Source organism: Lepidochelys kempii, chromosome 3 (genome assembly GCF_965140285.1).
Source record: "Lepidochelys kempii isolate rLepKem1 chromosome 3, rLepKem1.hap1, whole genome shotgun sequence".
Taxonomy (NCBI): domain Eukaryota; kingdom Metazoa; phylum Chordata; order Testudines; family Cheloniidae; genus Lepidochelys; species Lepidochelys kempii.
Window position 1 is genome coordinate 14,896,176 of NC_136382.1, and position 13,614 is coordinate 14,909,789.

Here is a 13,614-nt window from a genome sequence, read left to right on the forward strand (position 1 = left end):
CTACATGTGTTTACCACACCATGTGGTATACCTCCTCCAGTGCATCAACTGCCCATAACTTTCACCCACATAATCACTGCACTCAAACTTACACAGAAAAATAAAAGATTAAAAAAATCATATCACACAGGTCACTTTCATAAAGTGAGCACTTAATAACTGGTCTTTCAATATTTGTCCTTCAAGGAAACCTGTACAAGCCTTGCACCATAAGTTCATAACTCTGCTGTACACCAAAACTCATGGACTTAATAGAAACACTGGGTTTATGGCTCATTATACCAACTTATAACACACCACACTGCCTGCTACCCTTAATTACCAACTTTCAAACTCTTTATGCAGAACAATCTAACTCCCAATTGCTCACTACATTTCAAGTCACCGCCTCCAACATGCATTACCCCTTTTGGCTTAACAATCTGTCCCAACTTGTATTTAGCTCAGACACTACTTCCTTCCCCAGACCTGAAGAAGAGCTCTGTAGCTTGAAAGCTTGTCCCTTCCACCAACAGAAGTGGGTCCAATAAAAGATATTACTTTATCCACCTTGTCTCTCTCATAGCCCAGGACAAACACAGCTAAACACTGCAAACAGTCTATGTGAATGTCTTACCTCGAATCCTGCCATCTTTTGGCAAAAACCCTAGGCAAGCCTCCTTTACCCAGTCACCTCTAACCTCTGGGTGTCAGTCTGTTTTCCTTATGTCATAAATATAAAGGGAAGGGGAAATCCCTCCTGGCCAGGGGAAAGCTCCTCACCTGTAAAGGGTTAAGAAGCTAAAGGTAACCTTGCTGGCACCTGACCAAAATGACCAATGAGGAGACAAGATACTTTCAAAAGCTGGGAGGAGGGAGAGAAACAAAGGGTCTGGTCTGTCTGTATGCTGCTCTTGCCAGGGACAGAACAGGAATGGAGAGATTTCAAAGGGGTTTACCCTTCCCTTTATATTTATGACACCTTAGCTTTCTCTCTCCCGGCTCAAGGGAGTGTCTAGTCTAGGGTCTCTTTGCTCCCCTGTGTTCAGTAGGAGACAAACTAAGCCAGCTCTACACAACAGAGTTACGACATCATCAGGCAGCTTAAATCAATCGACTCTGTAAGTGTCTACACTATAGCGTGGCTTCTGCCAGTGTAAATCCCCCCACTACTCTGACCTAGTAACTCGACCTGGACGAGAGGTGTAGCATTTAGGTTGATGTAGGTAGAGCAACACAATGTCTGTGTAGACACTGCATTATTTACATCACCTGTCAGCACTGCATGGGGGGCCCAGGCTGTCAGCCCAGCACCAGGAGCCTGAGCTGTCAGCTCTGCACCCTGCCCAACTTAAATTGGTGCAAGCGCTCCTGGTGAGGATGTGCACCACCAACAGAAGGAAGAGAGTGTGGACATGAAAAAAACCACAGTAATTACTGCGATGGCTGTACATCCACCTAACACAGGCCAATTCATGGTGTAGTGTGGACAAGGCCCTCATCCATTGAGCTCAGTAGGGGCTGGGAAGTAGAACAAAAGTAAATCCCTCTTAAGTGTTAGTAGCAGGGTGGCTTCCAACAGCATGCATTAACTAAACCAACATGGTCATACAGTAAAATTCCCAATAACCAGGGCAACATAGAGTATTCATAAATTATTCAGAGCTGATGCATTTCCATCACACCCATTGCCATATTATTTGAGAGAGTTCTTGTCATTAAGGGGTTATCTTTGGATTCAGGAGACCAGGGTTCAATTTGCTGCTCTGCCACAGACTTCCTGGATGACCCTGGGCAAGTTGCTTGGGATCAGGTTCTTCAGAACATATTTAGGCACCTAAAGAGGCAGATAGGCCTCGAGTGGGATTTTCAGAAGTGTGAGGGCAGGTTAGGTGCCTAATTCCCATTGATTTCAATGAAAATTAGACTCCTAAACTACTTAGACACTTTTTAAAGTCCCACTAGTCACTATTTGCATCTGTAGGCACCTAAATACTTTGGTAATGGGGGCTAAATAAGTAACTTCAGTAGAGCTCAAAGTGTAAATTGTGACATTAGTTCTGAGTTCTTCAATGCCCAGCTCTCCTGCAGCTGGATATTGACCAGCCTCTTGTTACCAGCCTGAATCCATGTCGCTAGGAACACAGGGCTGTTAGGCACCCTACCTTCAGTCTATCTTCCTGAACAAATGAAATACTAAGGCTGGGTGTATCTTTTCCTCTCTGTGAAACAGGATTCAGATGTGATGTGGCCAAAGGAAGATGCTATAAATAGTGATTTGGCCTGGGATTATTGGAAAAGATAACAGAAACAAACAGGCCAATACTGGGACTATTTATCCAATCTCCTCTCCCCGCTACTCCCCATTCACATTTAGGGAGGAGGGATAGCTCAGTGGTTTGAGCATTGGCCTACTAAACCCAGGGTTGTAAACTTGATCCTTGAGGGGGCCATTTAGGGATCTGGGGCAAAAATTGGGGATTGGTCCTGCTTTGAGCAGGAGGTTGGACTAGATGACCTCCTGAGATCCCTTCCAACCCTGATATTCTATTAATCTATTTATTCTGTATCTTCATAATTTCCCCAGTCTCTCTTTTAGTGGGACTGGTTTCTTTTTCAGAAACTTGGAAGGGCAACAAGGTTGAAGCCAGGGCTCATAATCAGAAGAAGCGAGGCTTCAACTCTTAACTACAGCCTGACCACGGCTGCGCCATAATCATTGCAAAAAAATCACTGCCGAAGAAAGTAGAAATAATGGAAAAGGGTAAAGCTAAAGCTCTGCAAGCAGGGAACCATTTACACCAAATAAAGCCAAGATCTCCCCGATCCTTGTTTGTTTACACATTTTCCTTCAAATTTAGATTATTCCATCCTAATTTAGTACTTTAAAAAAAAATACAGGAAAAATACACAAGGGACATTCGATTAGACATTACAGGTTTTTTTTCTGAGATTAACAGGAAGCACACAAAAAAATAGAATGCTTTAAGCAGATTTCATTAATATAAGTGCAAAACATGTTTTCATCCATCATTTTTGCCTTGTGAAAATGGCTGCTGGGTAGAACAATAGAAGTGATTGAAGCTTTCACTGAGTAGGAAGGACTTCATATTATATAGGACTATTAATGAGGTGACTTGTTCGATCAGAAGAAATTACATTTTCAAAGGCTACTTAGCAACAAAGCATAGCCTAATGGTGGCTCTGCAGCAAATCAGCCACGCAAGCACACATTGCTTTTTTGTTTTTTATGTCTTCCTCAATATTGCTGAGCTGAAGGAGCTTGCTAAGGACAGGTGCTAGTAGGACATTTACTTAGCCTCTGTGGCCTTTGTCTGAACTGTCTCAAGCCATTACCTGGTGTTTCTTCCTAGGAGGACTGCCTGTCGCACGCTCTGATGAGACACTGTTGCTTTTCCTCCAGGAGATGTAAACAGAGCTCAGGGAAACTCGGTAGAGTAACTTGTTTTGCACACATTTTTAGCACGTATTTTAGAAACTGCAAGGTTCAGACTGATGGATTTCTCTCTGGTTTCAGTTAGTGTGTAGCCTTCAGCCATTCCAGGTGAGACCATACTAATACATAGCTCTTATACTGATGAAAAATGCTATATATCTCAAAATACTTTACAAAGGACAGAAGTATAATTTGTCCCATTTTGCGGATGGGGAAATTGAGGCAGCAAGAGGTTAAAGTGACTTGCTGAAAGTCACCCAGCAGACCAATGGCATATCCAGAAATAAACTCTGAGTCCCAGTCCAGTGCTCCAGCCATTGGGCCACTTCTGATTCCGTCGTTACAGCCCCTGCGTGGCGTTGGGTGCTGAAGTTCAGGAAGCTGGCTGTATTTTAAAGAATCCTTATTGAGGTTACAGGGACAAACCATCCCGATGTGCAGAAAGAATAGTAAATATGGCAGGCGACCAGCTTGGCTTAACAGTGAAATCCTTGCTAATCTTAAACACAAAAAAGAGGCTTACAAAAAGTGGAAGATTGGACAAATGACCAGGGATAAGTATATAAATATTGCTCTGGCATGTAGGAATGAAATCAGGAAGGCTAAATCACAGCTGGAGTTGCAGTTAGCGAGGGATATTAAGAGTAACAAGAAGGGTTTCTTCAGGTATGTTGACAATAAGAAGAACGCCAAGGAAAGTGTGGGCCCCTTACTGAATGAGGGAGGCAACCTAGTGACAGAGGATGTGGAAAAAGCTAATGTACTCAATGCTTTTTTTGCCTCTGTCAAGGTTCCTCCCCCACTCTGAACTCTAGGGTACAGATGTGGGGACCTGCATGAAAAACCTCCTAAGCTTATCTTTACCAGCTTAGGTCAAAACTTCCCCAAGGTACAAAATATTCCACCCGTTGTCCTTGGACTGGCCGCTACCACCACCAAACTAATACTGGTTACTGGGGAAGAGCTGTTTGGACGCGTCCTTCCCCCCAAAATACTTCCCAAAACCTTGCACCCCACTTCCTGGACAAGGTTTGGTAAAAAGCCTCACCAATTTGCCTAGGTGACTACAGACCCAGACCCTTGGATCTTAAGAACAATGAACAATCCTCCCAACACTTGCACCCCCCCTTTCCTGGGAAATGTTGGATAAAAAGCCTCACCAATTTGCATAGGTGACCACAGACCCAAACCCTTGGATCTGAGAACAATGAAAAAGCATTCAGTTTTTTACAAGAAGACTTTTAATAAAAAATAGAAGTAAATAGAAATAAAGAAATCCCCCCTGTAAAATCAGGATGGTAGATATCTTACAGGGTAATTAGATTCAAAAACATAGAGAACCCCTCTAGGCAAAACCTTAAGTTACAAAAAAGATACACAGACAGAAATAGTTATTCTATTCAGCACAATTCTTTTCTCAGCCATTTAAAGAAATCATAATCTAACACATACCTAGCTAGATTACTTACTAAAAGTTCTAAGACTCCATTCCTGGTCTATCCCTGGTAAAGACCAGCATACAGACAGACCCAGACCCTTTGTTTCTCTCCCTCCTCCCAGCTTTTGAAAGTATCTTGTCTCCTCATTGGTCATTTTGGTCAGGTGCCAGCGAGGTTACCTTTAGCTTCTTAACCCTTTACAGGTGAGAGGAGCTTTCCCCTGGCCAGGAGGGATTTCAAAGGGGTTTACCCTTCCCTTTATTTTTATGACAGCCTCTGTCTTCACGAACAAGGTCAGCTCCCAGACTTCTGCACTGGGCAGCACAGCATGGGGAGGAGGTGGCCAGCCCTCTGTGGAGAAAGAAGTGGTTCGGGACTATTTAGAAAAACTGGACGTGCACAAGTCCATGGGGCCGGATGCATTGCATCCAAGAGTGCTAAACGAATTGGCGGATGTGATTGCAGAGCCATTGGCCATTATCTTTGAAAACTCATGGTGATCCTTGGAAGTCCTGGAAGACTGGAAAAAGGCTAATGTAGTGCCAATCTTTAAAAAAGGGAAGAAGGAGGATCCTGGGAACTACAGGCTGGTCAGCCTCCCCTCAGTCCCTGGAAAAATCATGGAGCAGGTCCTCAAGGAATCAATTCTGAAGCACTTACATGAGAGGAAAGTGATCAGGAACAGTCAGCATGGATTCACCAAGGGCAAGTCATGCCTGACTAATCTAATTGCCTTCTATGATGAGATGACTGGTTCTGTGGATGAAGGGAAAGCAGTGGATGTGTTATTCCTCGACTTTAGCAAAGCTTTTGACACGGTCTCCCACAGTATTCTTGTCATCAAGTTAAAGAAGTATGGGCTGGATGGATGCACTACAAGGTGGGTAAAAAGTTGGCTAGATTGTCGGGCTCAACGGGTAGTGATCAATGGCTCCATGTCTAGTTGGCAGCCGGTATCTAGCGGAGTGCCCCAAGGGTCGGTCCTGGGACCGGTTTTGTTCAATATCTTCATTAATGATCTGGAGGATGGTGTGGATTGCACCCTCAGCAAGTTTGCGGATGACACTAAACTGGGAGGAGTGGTAGATATGCTGGAGGGTACGGTTAGGATACAGAGGGACCTAGACAAATTGGAGGATTGGGCCAAAAGGATTGAGCCATTGGCCATTATCTTTGAAAACTCGTGGCGAACCGGGGAAGTCCCGGATGACTGGAAAAAGGCTAATGTAGTGCCAATCTTTAAAAACGGGAAGAAGGAGGATCCTGGGAACTACAGGCCAGTCAGCCTCACCTCAGTCCCTGGAAAAATCATGGAGCAGGTCCTCAAAGAATCAATCCTGAAGCACTTGCATGAGAGGAAAGTGATCAGGAACAGCCAGCATGGATTCACCAAGGGAAGGTCATGCCTGACTAATCTAATCGCCTTTTATGATGAGATTACTGGTTCTGTGGATGAAGGGAAAGCAGTGGATGTATTGTTTCTTGACTTTAGCAAAGCTTTTGACACGGTCTCCCACAGTATTCTTGTCAGCAAGTTAAGGAAGTATGGGCTGGATGAATGCACTATAAGGTGGGTAGAAAGCTGGCTAGATTGTCGGGCTCAACGGGTAGTGATCAATGGCTCCATGTCTAGTTGGCAGCCGGTATCAAGTGGAGTACCCCAAGGGTCGGTCCTGGGGCCGGTTTTGTTCAATATCTTCATAAATGATCTGGAGGATGGTGTGGATTGCACTCTCAGCAAATTTGCGGATGATACTAAACTGGGAGGAGTGGTAGATACGCTGGAGGGGAGGGATAGGATACAGAAGGACCTAGACAAATTGGAGGATTGGGCCAAAAGAAATCTGATGAGGTTCAATAAGGATAAGTGCAGGGTCCTGCACTTAGGACGGAAGAACCCAATGCACAGCTACAGACTAGGGACCGAATGGCTAGGCAGCAGTTCTGCGGAAAAGGACCTAGGGGTGACAGTGGACGAGAAGCTGGATATGAGTCAGCAGTGTGCCCTTGTTGCCAAGAAGGCCAATGGCATTTTGGGATGTATAAGTAGGGGCATAGCGAGCAGATCGAGGGACGTGATCATTCCCCTCTATTCGACATTGGTGAGGCCTCATCTGGAGTACTGTGTCCAGTTTTGGGCCCCACACTTCAAGAAGGATGTGGATAAATTGGAGAGAGTCCAGCGAAGGGTAACAAAAATGATTAGGGGACTGGAACACATGAGTTATGAGGAGAGGCTGAGGGAGCTGGGATTGTTTAGCCTGCAGAAGAGAAGAATGAGGGGGGATTTGATAGCTGCTTTGAACTACCTGAAAGGGGGTTCCAAAGAGGATGGCTCTAGGCTGTTCTCAATGGTAGCAGATGACAGAACGAGGAGTAATGGTCTCAAGTTGCAGTGGGGGAGGTTTAGATTGGATATTAGGAAAAACTTTTTCACTAAGAGAGTGGTGAAACACTGGAATGCGTTACCTAGGGAGGTGGTAGAATCTCCTTCCTTAGAGGTTTTTAAGGTCAGGCTTGACAAAGCCCTGGCTGGGATGATTTAACTGGGAATTGGTCCTGCTTCGAGCAGGGGGTTGGACTAGATGACCTTCTGGGGTCCCTTCCAACCCTGATATTCTATGATTCTATGAAAAGAAATCTGATGAGGTTCAATAAGGACAAGTGCAGAGTCCTGCACTTAGGACGGAAGAATCCAATGCACCGCTACAGACTAGGGACCGAATGGCTAGGCAGCAGTTCTGCAGAGAAGGACCTAGGGGTGACAGTGGATGAGAAGCTGGATATGAGTCAACAGTGTGCCCTTGTTGCCAAGAAGGCCAATGGCATTTTGGGGTGTATAAGTAGGGGCATTGCCAGCAGATCGAGGGACGTGATCGTTCCCCTCTATTCGACATTGGTGAGGCCTCATCTGGAGTACTGTGTCCAGTTTTGGGCCCCACACTACAAGAAGGATGTGGAGAAATTGGAGAGAGTCCAGCGAAGGGCAACAAAAATGATTAGGGGTCTGGAACACATGACTTATGAGGAGAGGCTGAGGGAACTGGGATTGTTTAGTCTGCGGAAGAGAAGAATGAGGGGGGATTTGATAGCTGCTTTTAACTACCTAAAAGGTGAATCCAAAGAGGATGGATCTAGACTATTCTCAGTGATAGCAGATGACAGGACAAGGAGTAATGATCTCAAGTTGCAGTGGGGGAGATTTAGGTTGGATATTAGGAATAACTTTTTCACTAGGAGGGTGGTGAAACACTGGAATGTGTTACCTAGGGAAGTAGTGGAATCCCCATCCTTGGAAGTTTTTAATGTCAGGCTTGACAAAGCCCTGGCTGGGATGATTTAGTTGGGATTGGTCCTGCTCTGGGCAGGGGGTTGGACTAGATGGCCTCCAGAGGTCCCTTCCAACTCTGTTATTCTATGATTCTAAGTGCTGCCTTTGGTGTAACAAAACTGATTTCCTGATCTCTTCTGCTGATTAAAAATTTCACAGCACTCTAAGAGTAGGGTATTAATCCTGGAATACATTCCAGTTGCTCAATGTACTTTCTACCTACCTGAAATTCCCATTGTAGCTCGGTTTAGATAACATACTTTTCATTTTCTTTTTGCTGGAATTGCTGCATGGAGTTGCTATGTACTGCTTATCCAGAGGTGGCTGCATTTCAGCGGAGGATGACATCAATCCTGTTTATATTCACTGAGTTTGTGGAGTTTATGTAAATGTCAATTGCTGTTCTCTTGGTAGCCATTGATGAATCAAGGATATTTTGAGGACAAGCCCCAAGCTAGTCTGTATATGCTGCTGAACAGCAATTTGGAACATAGGCAAGGACTATATTATATATCTTGTGTGAGCACGTTGAATGCTTCATGTCTATGTGCCTGGAGTCACTGCAGAGACACATCTGCCGTGTGCAGGCTAGACAGATCACAAAGAAAGGCTGGCACTCAAATTTACACTGCATTTGTTGAGCCAATTTGCCAACACGTAGCACTTTTTCAGTCTTTATAAGGCTTTACAAATATCATCCAGTTGGGTCTCATAGGGAACAAAATCCATGTTGACTGTTTTAAAATCCTTTTTCTGTGGTGTTAGGCTTTGTGCCTATTAAGGTTAAACAATACTTCGATCACCATATCCAGGAGACCTTGGCCAGTTGGGAAGGTAAGAACTGCATGTACCGCACCTAGTTGGACCTGTGACAGACAGGGTACTGCAGCCCAAGGCCCAGTCTGAGAGAAGGAGAATCATGATTCCATCCCAGGAAAAGTAACCCTAACCCTAAGGCCCAACACCTGAGGGAGATGAGAGAGGGGTCGCTGTGCAACTAACAAGCTCGACAAAGGGCGATATAGAAATGTTTGTTATAATAAAAATAAATTAAATATAGAGTCACTACAGCAGGTTTTCATGTGACTGCTCTTTATTTATTAGCCCTATTAACTTCCCTCTCATCAGATATCAATCCTAAAATGCCTTATACAGTCAGCTTACTGTAAATAAATGGAGTAAAAGCCACTTCTTGTGTTTCCCTACACAGAAATAAGCAGCTTTATGCATTAGCCATGCAGTCCAATACCAGGCTACACATCACCATGTCTCATTAAGGCAGAATGTGTGTAAATTGGAGTCCATCATTATGCTGCATTAACCATGTTACAGAAATTAGTAAACAATTTCTGCCTTATTTATTTCTGAGAAGAAAATAAGCCTGTGACATTTTTTTAAAATTAGCTTTAAGCAAGGAAACAAAAAGTTTCTTTGCTTTCCCCAGCTGACAGTCCATCTTCTTTCTCTTGACTACTGGGCCCAGTAAACATACAGGCCTGTGTGTAATGCTTAAAAGCATTCAGCATAACGAGCTACTTAATGCAACATTTTGCTGAAAAGGCCTGATCATGACTCAACTGGCTTGCATAGACTGGGCCTGATTTCTCATTTACATTTAAGCTGCTTTACAGCACTTAACAGTGTAAAAGGACCTTAAAGGGGACATAAAAAGGCCTCTTTACACTACCAGAGCTGTGTAAGGGGCTTCAGTGTAAACATGTTTTATTTCTCTATATGTTGGGGATAGCCAAATCCATGTGCAAATATGAAACTTTCCATTGTTGTTTGTTGTATGCAGTGTTGACAGCCATGTTGGTCCCAGGATGTTAGAGAGACAAGGTGGGTGAGGTAATATCTTTTATTGGACCAACTGACGGTCCGATACTTCTCTGTGTAAGCTCGAAAGCTTGTCTCTCTCACCAACTGACGGTCCGATCAAAGACATTACCTCACCCACCTTGTCTCTCAAATTTTTCACTCTCAGTAAGGGGCTTCTCTGTCAATTTCTGCTTAATATAACCTTTCCATTTTAGTAAACCTTTTTTTTATGAAGAAGCCCATTCATCTTTGAACCAAAGGTCAGTTTTGTCTTCCTGAGTCTGGAAACAGCCTAAAACAAAGAGGTCTGAACTGCCTAAGGCCTCAGTGCACACGCTGAGCAGCTAGACTATACACTGCCAAGGAGTGCCTCTGGAGTTGGGGCAGAAGAAATCTCCTCCTCCCCTACATATCTCCACAGCAGTATAACTGCTCTGTGGCTGCTACTCCAATCTCAAAGCTGAAGAAGCATTTGTGTTGCTTGCTATACTGGGGTGAATGGCTAGTGGATGGCGGGAGGCTTCCATCATGGTACTGGTCTATGTGGTATGGAGGAGAGGCATATCTCCCTAAATCATGTCCATTCTTTGCAAAGTGCTTTCTTGCCACAAAGGAGGGAGGCAGGATTGGCCCCCAAAATTGTGCCTTCTCCCCTATCATACCTATGGGACGTTAACCCTCAATTCTGTCTCTAGGAATTGGCTTTACCCCTCCAAAATACTATGTCTGGGACTTCCAGTAAGTTTCAACCATCCTCCTCTCACCCCTATTCCCCTCATATTTTGTGTAGTGTAAATACAAGTGTACATAGATCAGGCATCTGGTTGGATCATTTAAAGGGCTGGTATATGCCGTTACATTCTTGCACTTATCATCATCAGTGATCCCTTGATTCGAGGATGATCTCAACCATGGATGTACATATGGGTCCTGAGATGATTCAGCAGTCCAATCCTGGAACCACAGATCTGCCTGCAGTATGTATAGACATTTCCCAGAGGGTCAGCTGCCTGCTGGGAGTAAGTTCTTTCTTTTTCCTTCCTTCTCTCCCTCTTTTCAGCTTCAAGGGCAAAGCGCTTCTCCTCGAAGCAGGCCACTGCCTGACGGAGGATATGTTGCTATTGGGGTCAGTTGGTGACTTGCTCCTCCCAGCTTGTAATGTCCCCATCAGTTTTCTTGAGATATGCTTTGTGTGTCTTTGTAGCATTTCCTCTGACCACAACGGGATCTCTGACCATGGGTGATCTGAGAGTAGAGGACTTGTTTTGGGAGGCAAGAGTTTGGCATCTGCACACAATGTCCAGCCCAGTGGAGTGGATGCATGAGGGTCATTCCTTCAATGCTGGTCACATTGGTTTCAGTGAGGATGCTGGCGTCAGTGTGGCGGTCTTCCCACACGATGCGAAGGATCTTCCGGAGGCATCATGGGGGGCGGCATCATTGGAGGCACCTCTCCAGACTCTTGAGGTGCTGTCGATAAGTCACCCAGGTTTCACATTGAAGGACATAAATCCATAACGTGTAGAGGTCAAGCACAGGAGTTTATTACGTACAGCACTGCCGGAGTGTCACCTTGCTTATTAGGCTCAGAGACACACTCAATCAATTGATTACAATGGAATATATGGATTTTCCATGGGCAGGGGAAAGTGACGGGGTAGGCAGTCCCACTTCCCCAGATAGGTCTAGCAGCAAGACATGATAGCACAGTAGCCAATGGTCAAAGGTTACATGATGTCTCCACCCATGGTCTCAAGTTGACAAATTAACATTTAACATTTAATTAGTACTTTAATAAATGTATTAGTATAAAATATATATGTTGAATTCTGATTTGGGGTCCATAGGAATGAAGTAGCTCCTTTGATTGTCCAACAGATACATATCTAGGGGTAAAAGCAAAGAAACAGTGAAAGTATATGGCAATAGAGATTGTCTTTCAAGTTGTTCATTTGTGTTTTAAGGCAGGCATTGATCCCTGGGAAAGGGAGGTGGGAGGAGGCCATATCTTATACTGACATGCTTGAACCTTTCATAAACTCAAGGTTGGATGTGTGGGAAGAACATCTCCCTACAGAAGAAACGAACACATCAGAAACAGGGCTTTTTTGTTTTATTTGCAACTTTGAATAAGACACAATTATTGCCCCCAACATCTGGCCTTGTGCTGACCAGGCATATTTTAGCAAAAGCAAGATATCCATTGGTTATTCTGCTTTCTCTTAGCTATTGCTAGGCCTCTGACCTCTTGACCGAACTCTGGACTTTGGGCCTGTACACAAATCCATAGACCAGGTTATTACATCAGCAATGGAGTTTAATCCTTCACACATCCATGCACTCATATACAGGTGACCAGATGCAGGCCTGGCATAGCTTCATTTACCCTAAATGGAGTTGAATTGTCAGCACTGAAGTTGACTGTATGTGCAATGCCTGTGCAGACACCTGACTTTTGTGCTTTTAAACTTTCAGTATGAAGACTGCTTTAATATACCATTTTGGTACTGAATTTCCATGTGTATTTTATTAAAAATAAGCTATAGTCAAGGGCTGAGATGTTTCTAAAATGCCTATTACTGAAAAAAAAAGCAGACTGACAGGATGCAGGACTAAAGCTTAGACTCTAACAGACACAAATAATTGGGAGTTGGGGTGGAAGACATAAGGTCAAATTTGTCCTTGATGGTGTTTAACTCTAGTGAGAGTTCATTCAAGGATGAATTTGGCCCACAGCTCCTTGCTTCATCTTCTCTATCCATGGTGGCTTTAAAAAAAAAAGTGCATCTTTAACATATTCATTAGCCCGAAGTAAGCTTCACACACAAGGTGAGTAATTGACATTTACATTTTAACAAACATTCTTTTCAATCTTGGGTTGCCCAGCAACTGACAATTTGGCAGCGGTGACTTTTTAAAATCATTAACCTTGTCAATCCACAGGCAGCTGTTTTTCCTAACATCTGCTGCTGACCTCTTTCTACAATATGCTTGTGACACCTGATCATAAGCACCGACTCTGTGGGTGCTTCGGGGCTTGTGCAGCCACCGAAAGAAATCGGGGGTGCTCAGCACCCACAGGGCTGGATTAAGCTTTTGTGGCCTTTTCGGGTGCCCAGACCATGGCCCTGCCCACCATTCTGCCCCGAGGCCCCACCCACTGCTCTGCCCTGAGGCCCTGCCCATGCTTGGCCTCTTCCCTCCTAGGCTCCGGCTGCCACTTGCACCGGGGCGGGGGAGGACCACCCACCAGCAAAAACAAAAGTCCGTGCCTGTGCAAGTGATTTGCTAATGACTCTCCATTAAACGGTTAGTTCTGAAAATTAAAAAAAAACCCAGACAGGTAGCGCTGCCTATAATAACCTGTGGTGTCTATTACATTTTCCATTGTAAGATCCTGTTTTCAGTTGCTTATAACTGCCGGATTTAAGCTGTTCCCACTGAATTTCCCAAGCTGGGTACCTGTTTCAGGCTTTGAAAAAACAACAACCAACAACTTAAGTTTCAGCTACAATGGCTCAGTCCCTTCCAAAAATGAGGTTACAGGAAAGTGTTTTGCCTGTATAGAAAATCCTTTTAACTCTTCTGCT